This window comes from Procambarus clarkii, chromosome 21 (genome assembly GCF_040958095.1).
Source record: "Procambarus clarkii isolate CNS0578487 chromosome 21, FALCON_Pclarkii_2.0, whole genome shotgun sequence".
Classification (NCBI taxonomy): Eukaryota; Metazoa; Arthropoda; class Malacostraca; order Decapoda; family Cambaridae; genus Procambarus; species Procambarus clarkii.
Window position 1 is genome coordinate 36,944,461 of NC_091170.1, and position 11,644 is coordinate 36,956,104.

Here is an 11,644-nt window from a genome sequence, read left to right on the forward strand (position 1 = left end):
GGATTGGTATGTTGGGATAGTTCTGGGATAAGCAGCTGAGCGGTACCAAATATGTCAAGGTAAGACGCATCTGCAGCTCAGTCCTAAGGTATGAACTCGAAGAGAATTACAGCAGTCTGTCCTGAGAATGGAAAGCTCTTTAGGGTGGGTATATGGATATGTACTCACCAAGCTGTGCTTGCGAGGGTTGAGCTTTAGCTCTTTCGTCCCGCCTGTCAACGCGCACATGTGTTTCCATGTGCGCGTCTGTGGTGATGGTCGTGGTGGTGGTAGTGGCCATGGTGTAGGTGGTGGAGGCCATAGTGGTGGTGGTAGTGGCCATGGTGGTGGTGGTGGAGGCCATAGTGGTGGTGGTAGTGGCCATGGTGGAGGTGGTGGAGGCCATAGTGGTGGTGGTAGTGGCCATGGTGGTAGTGGCCATAGTGGTGGTGGTAGTGGCCATGGTGTAGGTGGTGGAGGCCATAGTGGTGGTGGTAGTGGCCATGGTGTAGGTGGTGGAGGCCATAGTGGTGGTGGTAGTGGCCATGGTGGAGGTGGTGGAGGCCATAGTGGTGGTGGTAGTGGCCATGGTGGATGTGGTGGAGGCCATAGTGGTGGTGGTAGTGGCCATGGTGGAGGTGGTGGAGGCCATAGTGGTGGTGGTAGTGGCCATGGTGGAGGTGGTGGAGGCCATAGTGGTGGTGGTAGTGGCCATGGTGGAGGTGGTGGAGGCCATAGTGGTGGTGGTAGTGGCCATGGTGGAGGTGGTGGAGGCCATAGTGGTGGTGGTAGTGGCCGTGGTGGAGGCCATAGTGGTGGTGGTAGTGGCCATGGTGTAGGTGGTGGAGGCCATAGTGGTGGTGGTAGTGGCCATGGTGGTAGTGGTAGTGGCCATGGTGGAGGTGGTGGAGGCCATAGTGGTGGTGGTAGTGGCCATAGTGGTGGTGGTAGTGGCCATAGTGGTAGTGGTAGTGGCCATGGTGGTGGTGGTGGAGGCCATAGTGGTGGTGGTAGTGGCCATGGTGGAGGTGGTGGTAGTGGCCATGGTGGAGGTGGTGGTAGAGGCCATGGTGGAGGTGGTGGAGGCCATAGTGGAGGTGGTGGAGGCCATAGTGGTGGTGGTAGTGGCCATAGTGGTGGTGGTAGTGGCCATGGTGGAGGTGGTGGAGGCCATGGTGGAGGTGGTGGAGGCCATGGTGGAGGTGGTGGAGCGAGCGGAAGTGTTGCTACGACGACCTAGCGAGATCTGGTTTATGATCGATAAGCGTCTCCTCTAGACGCACGTTGGGGTGGAGGGGTCCACCAGAGGGACGGGGGTGTCCCACCATAGGGACGGGGGTGTCCCACCATAGGGACGTAAGGACGGAAGGGGGGGGGGGTGCCCAGTGGCACACATTAATATGTACATGTGCAGGAACGCGTACATAATATTGAGCATATACGGGCATGAACGTGTACACACAGGTCAGTATCATAACATTCCATCAACTCCAGCAGTTGAGTGCTCACCAACTCGCCATGTACTAGAGCAGCTGTCTAACCCCAGCCTGTGTTGACAGAAAAACTATCCTTGTTGGATATTCTTGTTGATTATACATCTATGGTCAGGTCTTCGGTTGTATAAACAACAGTTAAACATCTTGACGTCCGGCACGAGGCCGGACGTCAAGATGTACCTGGTACTCCCCAGTACACCTGGTACTGCCCAGTACACCTGGTAATCACCAGTACACCTGGTACTCACCATGGATACTATGAAAGTGAGCTTCAAGGTAATGTTTTCAAACATAGCTAATAAAGCAAGAGAACTGGACGAAAGGACACAAAAAGAAAACTCAGATGTAATAGCACTCACAGAAACGAAATTGTCAGACGTGACAAATGCAGTGTTTCCACAGCACTACTGTATAGTAAGGAAACATAGGGAAGGGAGAAGAGGCGGAAGAGGCCCTGCTGATAAGAAAGGACTGCATGGAGTTTCGAGGAGATGGATATCTCTGGCAATGAAGGATTCAGAGACTACATAACAGGAACTCTGACAATGGGTGGACCAAAGATAATAATTGCAGTAATTTATAACTCTCCATTAAATGACAGAAGACCCAGACAGGAGTTTGATGGAAACAACATGGTAACCATTAATATAATAGAGCAGCAGCTTCAGTTGCCTGCAGGAATGGATCCAGACTTTTAATCATGGGCGATTTCAATTCCTGAAAGATAGACTGAGAGAATGGAGAACCATATGGAGGTTCAGGTACATGAAGAGCTAAACTGTTGGATGTGGCAACAAGAAAATTCGAGCCAACATGTCAAGAGACCCACGAGAATGAGATGGAGATATGATAGGGCCCAGTAGACCACAAGGAGGAGAGGCAACGACGAACCAGATAGACTCTACCTGATATTCGCCCTAAATGAGTATATACGGACATGAGGGTATATACACGTCGTGTATATACTAAATGAGTATATACACGACGTAAGGGTAGTCGAATCAGAAGCTCCCATGGGAATGAGTGACGATAGCCTACTGACATTTTGAGTATCTGGTGGACGTACAGATAAAAACCCTATCTAAGAAAGGGATCAGAAAAGAAAAGTCTGGCTTACCGAAGAGGAAACTGATGGTACATAGTGGTACGTGGGATCCAGCTCGGCTGTCAGCGGCTCTGTCATATCGCTGCTTGGTATGCGTCTGTTAGGCTTTGTGAAGCAATTTGTATTTTATGAATAGATTTCCTCAATAGATTTCTATACATTTTAGGTCTTTACAATAAGAAAACCTGCGATGAGAGAGGCGGCGGCAAACTAAGCAACTTTGAGGAATTTGAGTTTACCAGAGATGAGGTCAGAAGAAATCTGCTGAAGCTGAATGTGACAAAGGCTGTTGGGCATGACAGAATCTCACCGTGTAAACTAAGAAGGTGCTGAAGTACTAAGTGTGCTGCACTCTATGGTGTTACTGGAAACATGAGACCTACCAGAAAGTTGGAAGACGGCAATTGTAGTTCCAAGAGCTGCACCACGAATAGTCCCATAATGCAGCAGTGTTTTTTCTCTAGGCCTAGAGCAGACACCAGTAGTCCAGGCCTAGAGCAGACACCAGTAGTCCAGGCCTAGAGCAGACGCCAGTAGTCCAGGCCTAGAGCAGACACCAGTAGTCCAGGCCTAGAGCAGACACCAGTAGTCCAGGCCTAGAGCAGACACCAGTAGTCCAGGCCTAGAGCAGACACCAGTAGTCCGGAGTAGTAGGGAAGGCGCCTCACAGACGATTTTTTTTTTGGGGGGAAAAATCGTCTGTGGGCCCCAAGGGTTTCAGGTAAATTTAGAAAATCGTCTGTGGACCGCCAGAGTTTTCCGGCGAATTTGGGGAGTCACAGATTTGGAATTAGGGAATTCTTATGAGGAAAAATAATGTCATACGAGTTTGTTAAAGTTCTTATGAGAAAAATAATTTCCAAGACATAGAAGTTTGTTAAGGCCTTATGGGAGAAATTCAAATAACGTATGTAGCTCTTTAGGGTTTCCATGAGAACTCTACGGACATGTTTTACCTGTTTTCAACTTACAAATATCGTCTATGTAAGCCTTAGTTATTCATATAAATTTAGAAAATCACCTGTGTAAGTCATGGTTTTCAGGGTTTCGTACATCACACCCCCCTCCCTCCCCCCTTACCTCGCAATCTCTCGCGTCACCTTTATTTACCTTACGCCCAGCCAGCCAGACCTCTTATCTTATCTTCTCCATAATAATATCTCAACCGTCCCTCCTCTCTCTCTCTCTCTCCTTTCATTCAGTTCAACTATTTTCCAACATCGTATGTTTGCTCCTTTTCATTAAGCAAGTCAGTTTTACACAAATAAATCATGTTAGTAAGCATGTTCTAGCTCACGTTCCCCCACCTTAGTCCCCTGTCGTATAATGAATACTATCATTCCAATCCCTCTAAAATTTAAAATAATCATATTTCAAATGTAGTTCAATACAGTAATTTAGTTACCAAGCTCCAGCGCTTGTCCTCCGCCTTAGCTCTCTCTCGTATCTTCGTTAGTATCAGTCCAATTTCCCTGAAATTTTTACCCTCTGTATTTCGGGCACCGTAAATAAGATCAAAACAGTTACCAAGCTCCAGCGCTTGTCCTCCGCCTTAGCTCTCTCTCGTATCTTCGTTAGTATCAGTCCAATTTCCCTGAAATTTTTACCCTCTGTATTTCAGACTCCGTAAATAAAATCAAGTCAGTTATCGAGCTCCAGCTCTCGTCCCCGCCTTAGTTCTCCTTCGTATCTTTGTAAATAAACCACCAATTTCCCTGAAATTTTTACCCTCTGTATTTCAGACACCGTAAATAAAATCAAGTCAGTTATCGAGCTCCAGCTCTCGTCCCCGCCTTAATTCTCTTTCGTATCTTTGTAAATAACCCATCAATTTCCCTAAAATTAAAGCAGACATACTTCAAAGTTAGTAAATAAGATCAAGTCAGTTACTGAGCTCCAGCTCTCGTCCCCCACCCTCTTCCACCCTCAAGTCTTTGTAAATAAACCATCAATTTCCCCGAAATTTTTACCCTCTGTATTTCAGACATAGTAAATATGATGAAAACAATTATAAAACTCTAGCTCTTGTCCTCTGTCCAAGTTCACTCCTGTAAATTCATTACTATCAATCCAAATCCCCCTGAGATTTAAACACCCAACTACATTTTCAGACATAGTAAATAAAAACCAGTTCAGTTATCAAGTTTCAACTCTTGTGCCCCAGCTTAGTTCATTTGTGCAAGTTCTTTATTTCCAACTAAATCATCCTAAGATTTAAGATCACCTTATTTTCTAACGTAGTAAAATTAATCAGGGCATTAACCAAGTTCCATTCCCTCAGCCTTAGATCATCAGACATAAATATTTTCGATCAAGTCCGTCTCCAGCTTAACTCTTACCCTTTCCCTCCCTTACCTTCTCATCCCCAACGTATCAAAACCTTCAATAATCATACTGTATTTGCATATTTTCTCTATATTCACTGTGTTCTTCGTATTCTCATCCGTGTTCACTCCATGTTCTTCAAATGTTCACAGTCCCATTCAGTTCATATTTTCACAAGTATCTCCATTTTTTATGTAATCTTTCTCTTAGTCTCATTATGTTCTCTACAAATTCTAGTCATATTTTCTATGTTTTCATATTCATCACATGTTCTCTTTACAACTTTTATACTCAATATTCATGCTAACTTCCATATTTTGTGTTCTTTGTCAATATTCATGTTCCTCTACAAGTTCATGTTCCTCACTAGATCACTTCGTTTTTCACCTTCACTTACATGTTTTCTACATTCTTTGTCATATTCTCCATGTTCTTCACAAGTCCATTGTTCATTCTTTGTATTCCCTATTCTCCTTATCATGTTTTCATGTTCTCTGTAAGTTCATATTCCCAGCATGTTCACTGTATTCATCAACTTTTCTTACATATGTTCTTTGCCATGTTCCCCATATGTTCTCTAGGTTTTTCCCCTTACATGTTATCTAACGTTCCTTAACTAAAAAATCTTTCACCAATCAACTAAAAACATAGTCACTTTCGTCATTTCTCAACTAAACTTATTATCCAGTCAACTAAAAATAGTCAGAAATAGCCTCGTTCAACACTGTTCTTAACTAAAACAACCTTTCTCTTAGCTAAAAATTGTCAAAGGAAACTTTTTTCAGCACTTTCTTAACAGGCGCTATGTTTCATCAAGAAAAAAATTGTCAAAGGAAACTTTCCAAAACTGTTCATATCTAGCTTTTATCCATCGTCAATCAACTAAAAATAATAACTTTCATCATTTCTTAACTAAACATATTCCCCATTCATCAGAAAATAACCGTGTTCATCATGTTTCATTGTCATTTCATAACTAAAATTATCTGCCAATCATCAGAAAAAGTCATGTTCATCATGTTTTCTCTTTTTCCATAACTAAAAGTATTCATCAGTCAACTAAAAAATAGTTACTTCATCATGTTTCCTTGTCATTTCTTAACTGAAATATCACTTCTCTCATCTGAAATAGTCATGTGTAGCCTCTTTTCAACACTTTCGTAACTAAAATTATATGTCGCTAAGTAAGAAAAAATAGTCAAATGTAACTTTTTCAGCACTTTCGTAAAATTATATGTCGTTAAGTAAGAAAAATAGTCAAAGGTGCTCTCCGTAACACCAAAGTTACTCTTCGAGATAACAAAAAGACGCTCTCAAACACTCAAAAATTTACTCGCATCCTCAGTTATTCTCAGAGTCATCAAAAAGTTAATCTCAGTTATCAAAATGCTATTCTCCAAGTAGCCTTTCATTCATCAGAGAACTTTCTAAGACATCTTCGTTCATTAAAGTTAATCTCAGAGGCATAAAAGTTATTCTCTAAAACAACAAAAGTTAATCTCTGTCATCAAAGTTGATCTGCAAGATATCTTCGAGACATCAAAGTTACTTTTCATTACATCAAAGACGCATTCAAATACTACCCATGTTCTCAGAAGTCATTCTCAAAGTCATCAAAGTTATTCAAAGAGCTAACAAAAGTTATTCTCAGAGTCACCTTCGTTCTTCAGAGAAACTTTCCAAAACATCTTTGTTCATCAAAGTTATTCTCAGAGTTAACAAAGGTAATCTCTAACTCACTCTCAGTCATCAAAGTTAATCCAAGAGACGTTAAAGTTATTCCAAGACATCATTTTTCATCAAAGATATTCTCTCTAAACCATCAATGTTCTTCTCTAAGACATAAAAGTTATTCTCAGAGTCACCTTCGTTCTTCAGAGAAACTTTCCAAAACATCTTCGTTCATCAATGTTGTTTCAAAGACATCAAAGTTAATCTCAGAGTTATCCAAAGACATTCTCAAAGTCATCTAAAGTTATTCTCTAAGACATCAAAGTTATTCTAAGAGTTATCAAAAGTTATTCTCAGTCATGTTATGTTATTCTCTAACTCTCTTCCATTCATCAAAGACATTCTCTAAGCCCTCAAAGTTATTCCCAGAGTCATCAAAAAGTTATTCTTCAAAACATAAAATTTGCTCTGTAAGATATCTTCGTTCATCAAACTTATTCTCAGAGATATCTAAAGTTATTCTCAGAACAATCAAAAGTTATTCTAAGACAACAAAGTCTTTCTCAGAGTCATCAAAGTTATTCTCAGAGTCACCTTTGTTATTCAAAGAAGCCTTCTGAGACATCCTCGTTCAACAAAAACTGTCCTCAGAGCCATCAAAAAGTTAAATACAGTCGTCAAAGTTATTCTCTAAGTATCTTTTTGTTCATCAGAGAAGCTTTCTAAGACATCTTTGTTCATCCAAGTTGTTCTCTAAGACATCAATCTTGTTCTCTAAGACATCAAAGATGTTCTCTAAATCATAAAAGTTAATCTCTAAGTTACCTTCGTTCGTCAGAGAAACTTTCCAAAACAGCTTTGTTCATCAAACTTGTTTTCAAAGTCATCAAAAGTTAATCTAAGACATCTTTTTTCATCAAAGTTATTTTCAGAGACATCTAAAGTTATTATGTAAGACATAAAAGTTATTCTCAGAGTCATCAAATGTTATTCTCGAAGTCATCAAAGATATTTTCAGAGACATCTAAAGTTAATTTCTATGTTATAAAAGTTATTCTCAGAGACATCTAAAGTTAATCTTGGTCATCAAAGTTGTTCTCCAAGACATCAAAGATGTTCTCAAAATCATAAAATTTATTCCCAGAGCTATCAAAGTTATTCTCAAAGTCATCAAAGTTATTCAAAGAGCTAACAAAGTTATTCTCTAAGTAACCTTTCGTTCATCAGAGAAGCTTTCTAAGACATCTTCGTTCATCAATGTTGATCTCTAAGTCACCTTTGTTCATCAAAGAAACTCTCCTTCTTCCATCAAGTTATACTTTAAGACAACATTGTTGTTCTCTAAGACATCTTCAGGCATAAAATTTCTCTCCAAATGTAACTAGTTCAGCTTTTCATATCAAACTTACACTTCTGTTAAATATATTTTCTTAGACATTTTACCTTTTAAACTGTTCTCTGAACTACACTGTTCAAACCTACGTAACCTATCCTCTCCACCCAATGTTACTTAGTTAACGTAACGTTCCTAAACCTAACTTTACCTATCCTAACATAACTTACCTTACCTTACCTATCTTACCTAACTTTACCTATCTTACCTAACTTAACCTATCCTAACATAACTTACCTTACCTTCCCTATCTTACCTAACTTTACCTATCCTAACATAACTTACCTTACCTTCCCTATCTTACCTAACTTTACATATCCTAACATAACTTACCATACCTTCCCTAACTTAACCTAACTTTACCTATCCTAACTTAACTTACCTAACTTATTCTGCTTAACATAACTTACCTTACCTTCCCTATCTTACCTAACTTTACCTATCCTAACATAACTTACCTTACCTTCCCTATCTTACCTAACTTTACATATCCTAACATAACTTACCATACCTTCCCTAACTTAACCTAACTTTACCTATCCTAACTTAACTTACCTAACTTATTCTGCTTAACATAACTTACCTTACCTTCCCTATCTTACCTAACTTTACCTATCCTATCCTAACCTAACTTGTCTTACCTAACTTAATCTTACTTTCCCAAACTGATGTATCCTAACTTATCTAGTCCAACCAGACATGATCTAACTTAAGTATTCCTTCTTGTCTTTGTGTTTCGTCAATCATTGTCTCATATTCATTTACTCATTTCATTAGTTAATTTCTCAAATGGTCACTTATGCATTTCAAGTGCTATTTGTTAGAGATTGGATATTTAAGCATTTCAAAGAATTATAATTTCTCAAATGGACGTTTTTGCATTTCAAGTGCTATTTGTTAGAGATTGAATATTTAAGCATTTCAAAGAATTTTTGTTATATATGGGCATTTACTCATTTCAAGGGATAATTTCTCAAATGGACGTTTTTGCATTTCAAGTGTTATTTGTTTAAGATTGGGTATTTAACTATTTCAAAGGATTTTGTTATATATGGGAACTTACTCGTTTCAAGGGCTAATTTCTCAAATGGTCATTTTTGCAGATCAAGGGTTATTTGTTAAAGTTCATCAAGTTGCCCATAAGTTGTATTTAGTAGGTTCTATCTTATGTTCTTATTCCCCAACCCCTTAACCTAACCTCTTGTAATCTTAGTGTATTTAGTAGGTTCTATCTTATGTTCTTATTCCCCAACCCCTTAACCTAACCTTTCAGATGTAGTTTGTTGAATATATTATCCTTTTCCTAACCTTTCAGATGTAGTTTTGTTTCTCCTTTTTGTATATTTTACCCAAACCATCTTTCCTTCTTTACTTTGATTCTCCTACTCCTTCTAACCCTCCTTTTCTATCTCTCTCCCTTATTCTCTCTCTTCCTCCCCCCCTCTCTCCCTCATTTGCTCAAATGCTCTCTTCTTTCTTAAATTCAAGTCTTATTGCTCCCATTCTCACACCCTCATTCTCATTCACTTAGTTTTTCTTTTTCTCAATTCAAGTCTTAGTGCTCCCATGCCCACACTCTCTCTCATTCTCTCTTCTTTGGCCCCATTTTCTTCCGCCCCCTCTCTCTTACTCCTTGCTCTTCTTTCATGCTCTCACTCCCTTGAGCTCTTGTTTCTCAATTTCAAGTCTTAGTAGATCTGATTCTTTACTATTGTAATTTTATTATTACTATGATAAAGAATGAACTTATATGTGAAAACAAAGTAAAGAAGGAAAGAAGGTTTGGGTAAAATATACAAAAAGGAGAAACAAAACTACATCTGAAAGGTTAGGAAAAGGATAATATATTCAACAAACTACATCTGAAAGGTTAGGTTAAGGGGTTGGGGAATAAGAACATAAGATAGAACCTACTAAATACACTAAGATTACAAGAGGTTAGGTTAAGGGGTTGGGGAATAAGAACATAAGATAGAACCTACTAAATACAACTTATGGGCAACTTGATGAACTTTAACAAATAACCCTTGATCTGCAAAAATGACCATTTGAGAAATTAGCCCTTGAAACGAGTAAGTTCCCATATATAACAAAATCCTTTGAAATGGTTAAATACCCAATCTTAAACAAATAACACTTGAAATGCAAAAACGTCCATTTGAGAAATTATCCCTTGAAATGAGTAAATGCCCATATATAACAAAAATTCTTTGAAATGCTTAAATATTCAATCTCTAACAAATAGCACTTGAAATGCAAAAACGTCCATTTGAGAAATTATAATTCTTTGAAATGCTTAAATATCCAATCTCTAACAAATAGCACTTGAAATGCATAAGTGACCATTTGAGAAATTAACTAATGAAATGAGTAAATGAATATGAGACAATGATTGACGAAACACAAAGACAAGAAGGAATACTTAAGTTAGATCATGTCTGGTTGGACTAGATAAGTTAGGATACATCAGTTTGGGAAAGTAAGATTAAGTTAGGTAAGACAAGTTAGGTTAGGATAGGATAGGTAAAGTTAGGTAAGATAGGGAAGGTAAGGTAAGTTATGTTAAGCAGAATAAGTTAGGTAAGTTAAGTTAGGATAGGTAAAGTTAGGTTAAGTTAGGGAAGGTATGGTAAGTTATGTTAGGATATGTAAAGTTAGGTAAGATAGGGAAGGTAAGGTAAGTTATGTTAGGATAGGTAAAGTTAGGTAAGATAGGGAAGGTAAGGTAAGTTATGTTAAGCAGAATAAGTTAGGTAAGTTAAGTTAGGATAGGTAAAGTTAGGTTAAGTTAGGGAAGGTATGGTAAGTTATGTTAGGATATGTAAAGTTAGGTAAGATAGGGAAGGTAAGGTAAGTTATGTTAGGATAGGTAAAGTTAGGTAAGATAGGGAAGGTAAGGTAAGTTATGTTAGGATAGGTTAAGTTAGGTAAGATAGGTAAAGTTAGGTAAGATAGGTAAGGTAAGGTAAGTTATGTTAGGATAGGTAAAGTTAGGTTTAGGAACGTTACGTTAACTAAGTAACATTGGGTGGAGAGGATAGGTTACGTAGGTTTGAACAGTGTAGTTCAGAGAACAGTTTAAAAGGTAAAATGTCTAAGAAAATATATTTAACAGAAGTGTAAGTTTGATATGAAAAGCTGAACTAGTTACATTTGGAGAGAAATTTTATGCCTGAAGATGTCTTAGAGAACAACAATGTTGTCTTAAAGTATAACTTGATGGAAGAAGGAGAGTTTCTTTGATGAACAAAGGTGACTTAGAGATCAACATTGATGAACGAAGATGTCTTAGAAAGCTTCTCTGATGAACGAAAGGTTACTTAGAGAATAACTTTGTTAGCTCTTTGAATAACTTTGATGACTTTGAGAATAACTTTGATAGCTCTGGGAATAAATTTTATGATTTTGAGAACATCTTTGATGTCTTGGAGAACAACTTTGATGACCAAGATTAACTTTAGATGTCTCTGAGAATAACTTTTATAACATAGAAATTAACTTTAGATGTCTCTGAAAATATCTTTGATGACTTCGAGAATAACATTTGATGACTCTGAGAATAACTTTTATGTCTTACATAATAACTTTAGATGTCTCTGAAAATAACTTTGATGAAAAAAGATGTCTTAGATTAACTTTTGATGACTTTGAAAACAAGTTTGATGAACAAAGCTG